This window comes from Gymnodraco acuticeps, unplaced genomic scaffold (genome assembly GCF_902827175.1).
Source record: "Gymnodraco acuticeps unplaced genomic scaffold, fGymAcu1.1, whole genome shotgun sequence".
NCBI lineage: Eukaryota > Metazoa > Chordata > Actinopteri > Perciformes > Bathydraconidae > Gymnodraco > Gymnodraco acuticeps.
Genome location: NW_022990558.1, coordinates 2,461,065 through 2,467,064, shown reverse-complemented (window position 1 = coordinate 2,467,064; position 6,000 = coordinate 2,461,065). Strand labels below are relative to the sequence as shown.

General features: G+C 42.2%; 1 long non-coding RNA gene across 1 annotated transcript; it reads right to left on the bottom strand.

The window, feature by feature from the left end:
• Positions 1 to 248: 248 nt before the first annotated feature.
• On the bottom strand, positions 249 to 3,784 carry LOC117553567. Its single transcript, XR_004570160.1, has 3 exons — positions 3,725 to 3,784; positions 2,635 to 2,717; positions 249 to 1,645 (listed from the first exon to the last, which is right to left on the bottom strand). It is a non-coding gene; the product is annotated as an uncharacterized LOC117553567 (long non-coding RNA).
• Between the last annotated feature and the right edge of the window lie 2,216 nt (positions 3,785 to 6,000).

The following is a 6,000-nucleotide window of genomic DNA, read 5'->3' as shown; positions in this document are numbered from 1 at the left end:
CATGTACAGTTTAGACATTTCTCGTGCCCAAAATGAAGACACTGCCTCCTGTACAAGTCGGCCACAGCAGTGGCATAAACCCAGAGGGAAGAAGGTAGCAGGCCAGCCTATATCCTCTGCAGTGGTGGCAAAAGCCAAACTGAACCGCAAACGGAGACCAGTGATCCCCACCTACACTCCTAACAGGTAGTTTCAAACCACAATAAAAACACAGATACATTTGGTAATAAAGACAAAATGGTGCTCCTTCACAGTTTATTGAAAAAAAATGTTTGCACCGTCATGCAGTTTGATGTGAAAGAATAATAGCCTAGGCACAACATCAGATACATTTCTACAGTGAATAGTTAATACTATGCATAACACAGTTAACAGTAACATGTATCTTTCTGCCTTTAGGAGTCAGGAATCTGAGGAAACATACAAGACACTGAGAGGAATGAGAGGCACACCTATAAGCTACATCTTTAACCAGACCCGTATACAGGTAGCAGTAGGTGGAAAGGACTACCCCATTGGTTGTGGCTTGAGGTAATGGTATTCTTGAGGATGCAGGCTGGAAGTTAGACAGAATACTCACAACATACCAGATCTGGTTGATGTTTCTCAACCTTATGTTAGGGATCCTCTCCGACACAATTTTACATTTCTTTATCTTTGATATAGCACGTTCAACATGTATCCTGTGTGCAGCCACTTTTTTTGTCAGGCAGACATCTGTAGAGGGCATCTGCCTTTTTCCTCTGACGAAGGGTGGGATGTTTATTTCAAGTCCAATTTCGTGTAGGTCATTTTCAATTAAAAATCCTTTATCTACCATAAACCCATCCCCTTCCTGCAGATAGCCATGTTTAAGCAGATTTTTCATTAGCTCAATAAAGTTGCTCTGCCTAACTATTTCTTTGTCAGACATAGATCCAGTGAAAAGAGTTGAACAAAATATTACAGAACCTCGTGGATCACATGCTATGAGGGATTTCAATGTGTTTGCAGACTTGTAGGTTGAGTAGCTTTGGCTCTGCAATACAAGTGAAGTTGGGGTTTGAATTTGTAACTCTGTACAGTCTAATATTGCCATCGTTGTAGGAAATTCCTCTGTACTTTCCTGGCATTTGTGCCATTATTATGTCTCTATGAGGCCATGCGGGTAGTTCCCCTAGAACTGTGAACATGTAGTCCACCCATGCCTTTAACAAAATACCAACACTACGTTCATCAATCATAAATGCCAAATCTTTTAAATCATGATTTTGTCTCAGTTTCATAAGAACAAGCAAGAGCTGCACATGCAGGGGCATTGTGTTAATTTGCCAATCAGTTCTGCTATATGTCAATGGGACTGAAGTTTGCTGTGCTGTTTCACTGCTAGGTATACTAAACACAGTACATAGATTGTTGAATTGATCATAAGTGAATCCAGTGGCATATTTGAAATAGGCTGGTACACGGCTGTGCTGCAAGACCTCTGGTGTTAATCTATTTGGTACATGATTATGTCTCAGAACAGTATTTATACTCGTCAGTGATTCGATTTGTGCTTGTTGATTTCTCAATCTTTCATCTTGCTCCTCTTGTCCACCTTCCATTGGGGGAGGCTGCTCCACAGGCCGGCGCTCCTCATCTGGAGGCTCCTCCACACCCTGACCTTCTTAGAGAAGAGAGAGGAGTAAGAGGGGAGGAGAGCGGGGTGATAGATAAGGAGAGAGGGGTGATGGATAAGGGGAGAGGGATGAGGGGGAGAGGTGAATGAGGAGAGAGGGAGAGGTAAATGAGGGGAGAAAGGAATGAGAGGAGAGAGGGATAAGAGGAGACAAATGACTCCTTGATGTTTCTCATTTTTTCTCTTGCTGCAGCTCCCACTGTTGCAGCTCCCACAGACCAACCCAGCAACATCCCTGCCTGTATCCTCTTCCTGTACCAAGACCATCCCCATGCCCCTCTCTCCAGACATAGCCATACCAACACCACAGCACAAGCAGAGCTTTGATCTGGAGGAAGCAAGAATACTACAACTGCAAACCACGGGACAGGCTGCATATCCACTGTGGCACAAGGAGCGAGAGGGCAGGCTGACTGCATCTGAATTTGGCACAATAGTAAAGAGAAAGAACATTTCAGATGCCTTCATACAGTCCACATATTACCCCAAGCCCTTCACTGCTACTGCAACAACCTATGGCTCTGCCAATGAGTCAAAGGCCAAGCAGCTGTACCAGGAGACATTTCCAGATAGGCATGTTCATAGCTCTGGCCTCCTCCTGCAACCAGATCTCCCCTTCCTTGGGGCAACACCAGATGTTACAGTATGTGACAATGGTCAAACAGGCTTGCTTGAGGTGAAATGTCCCTTTGCAGCAAGGGACATGACGGTAGCAGAGGCAGCCACAGCCATAAAAGATTTCTATGTGCGTAAAGACGGAGAAGACATGCACATCTCAGAGAGGCATAACTGTTATTACCAAATTCAAGGGCAACTACTACTTAGCGGACTCGACTTCTGTGACTTTGTACTTTTTACAAGAAGAGATATATATATTGAGAGAGTTCACAGAGATATTCAGTTCATCAATGACATGATTGTAAAGCTGCACACATTCCATGATGCTCACTTTAGTCCAAAGACATAAATCAGACCTCTTTCATTGTCACTCATGTCCTGTCTTGGGTTGACCTGTGTCGTCTCTGTGAGGGCAGTAACATCTCCAGCACACCTCATTCTGTGAAAAAAACACAAAAAGCTGAGTATTAGCTAAGCATAGACAGATAATAATAATAGTTCATTTATGGAGCATCTTTCATACATAAAATGCAGCTCAAAGTGGATTTTATTGACAACAAACATAACAACATTGACAGATCAACATTTGTATTTGCCTTGTCAGGGATAAAACGAAAAGTCCAGGACTTATTTCCATCGTTGTCCCTGTTGTTACTGGTTTCAAGTGGCACTATGGCATCTGAAGTGCATCGAGCATTCTTAGTGCATAATCTAAAGTGCATGTAGTAGTATTCATGTTTCAGTTTTTTTTTATTATAAAAAAAAGCATCATTCATGGCATGCTCATTGGTGCATTAAAAACAATTATTTTCATCAACAAAGTGCATAGAGACATTACTCATCGTTCACCAGAGGTTCAACACATAATACCGTCGCACCAACATTACAGTGGCAGGTTGCTAAACAGCTGCTCCCTTATCCTTGATTTGAACACTGCAGCACTCTCGGTTTCCTTAATATTGAATGGTAGTTTGTTCCACTCCACTGCACCTCTATATCTAAATGACATTTGACCTATCTTCCTGTTGTGTTTAAGGGGACTACATTTCTCAGGCTTCCTCTTGTGTTGTGTGTGTGTGCAATCATTTCAAGGTGGTTGTTAAAATATGTTGGGGCTCTCCTGTTTAAAATCTTGTGGACCATCCCTAGCCGGATGGGATCTGGATATTCCAGAGTTGGCTTCCCATCTCTGAAGTGCTTTGAGGTGAAAAGACAGTTAGCAAAAGTTAGCTAAAAACACAAGCTAACTAGCGAGGACGAAAAGTCAGACAGCAAACGTTGATGTTGATAGTTAGCTGGCTAACAAGTTGGCAGCTAACGTTAGCTAGCTGGGCTGGATATACGCTAGCTAGTTGGCAGTCAAAGTCAATCGTTAGCAAACTAATAGTTTGGTCTACGTTTCTAATACATGCCGTCAAATATTATGTCTTTATGAATTGACCTTACCTTTGAGCAAACATAAGTGTCCTTGGTAATTGTCTTCACATTCAGTTGTGTATGTGGTCGACGACACAGCATAATCCACCGCTTGCATTTGTCGAGTTTTCTTTTGGGCTTCGGAAAAGGTATGAAATATACTCCTCCATCCTTCAGGGTACCTGGTGTCCGAATTACAGGTACCCCACGCACAGCGTTTCACCATCAGATATTAGCTAGATAATAAACATAGAAACTGAACTCTTCACAGTGGTTTCGATCACAGACGTCTGGTTTTGGTTTGATGCGCCCCACAAACGGCTTTTCTGGTGATGTCCGAGTTTTCTGTCAGGAGGGATTTTCGCTGTGATATGATTGGACAAATTCTATTTGGGGCGTGGTTTAGCGATAGGTCTATTGCTGCAAAGATCCACTACTGAGGATGACCAACAAGAAGTAGAGAATTGTTTGGGCCAAGAAACACAAGGATTGGACATTAGACCACTGGAAATCTGTACTTTGGTCTGATGGGTCCAAATTAGAGATTTTTGGTTTTGGTTCCAACCTGCATGCGTCTAATACTAGTGTATATCTCTCTCAAAATATATATTCTGTATACATATACAGAATATATTATAAATACATTTTGGCAATAATTGATTGATGAGATTTTACATTAATTTATATTAATGTTTTAATTACTTAATGACCTTTGTACGAGTTCCGCTATTCTTTATCAAGTAACATTTTAGAAGTGTTTAATTTATTATTGAACATATTAATTGATTTCTTTATGAATTATTCTCGCGCAATTTGAATTAATCCAAAGTATTTGTTTTTATTTGCTTTTACACATTTGAAAAGAAAAGGTGAATAAAGAAGCACATTAAAACTAAAGTATCAATGTATGTCACATTTAACCAACTAGTGCCGACATGTATGGTAATATTTAAATCAGTAGGCCTACATTAAAGGGCATATTATCAATGTAGGCCTATGTATTTTTATAAATATATTTATTTTGGTAGGTTACTCTTCCGTAATACATTTTAATTATTATAATAAACTACATGTGTCTAATAATACTTACATACTTTTACTTAAATAAGATATGAATGCAGTACTTTAACTTGTAATGGAGTATTTTCACAGTGTGGTGTTTGTACTTTTACTTGTGCTGATAAAGGGTCTAAGTGTTATTAATGTGATAATAAAGTGCTACTGAAGAGTGTAAAGTGTTAATTAAGGGTAAAGGGAACAGACCTGCTCTGTGTATCCGAAGCTGAGGCTGTGAAACAGCGTCCAGTAGTTTCTGGAGTCTCTTGTTCTCCTCTTTGGAAAGAGACAGCTCCTCCTCGAGCTCTGCTATCGTCTTTTCAAACAGAGCAAATATCTCTTCAGCAGCAGCAGTGAGTCGCTGCTTCTTCAACGACAGCAGCATTTGGACTTTACTCATGTTTCCTAGATCACCATTTCCTGCATACTCCGTTAAACACACCGTTTATCTCTCCACCAAACTCTCAATCTGACTAGTGTTGCTAACGTGTTTCCCGCTAGCATGCTAGCTCCTATAGTCCGAGTTAAACGCTCCAGAAAAAAGAGCACACAGTCCATTCAGAGGTTTATCCAGACACACAGATGATGGATCAGTAGAGCTGGAGCTCACACACACTTTCTCGGGAACACAGAGAGAGATAACCGTAGCGACGAGACGCCACATGGGCTGCGTTTCACTTCTCTTATTTTTCATTTCCTCGGTCTCACCGGAAGTTGATTTGTCTGCGCCATCTTGAGTAGCGTCCCAATGGCCTTATTTTTGCCGGAGGAGCGATAATCGAGGAACCACCAGACCAGGGGTCCTTCTCACTTCGGTTAAATGGATTCCTTGCGTCCCTCACTTGCATTGTTTCCCTGTGACTAGTCCCTCCCACCAGGGAAGCATGGAGAGACGCAAGGAAACCACGGCCCTTTCTCATTTCTCTAACTCCCCTCCTCGAGACTTAGTCCCGCCCACAGGAGATGCGAGCCGAGGAACCGAGGAGAGAGGAGGGGAAGCAGCAGGCGGTTAGAGGGCCCTTCTCACTTCGGTTAAATGGATTATGTACGTCCCTCACTTGCGTCGTTTCCCTGTGACTAGTCCCTCCCACCAGGGAAGCATGGAGAGACGCAAGGAAACCACGAGAAGCAGGGAAATGAGTTTTAAGAGCAATGGGACGTCCTTTCCTCCGGAGCGTCACGTGAAGCGACGTCCGTTTGTGATGACGCTGCACAGCTGATCGTCTGACAGCAGCTCTGTCCCCGTTATT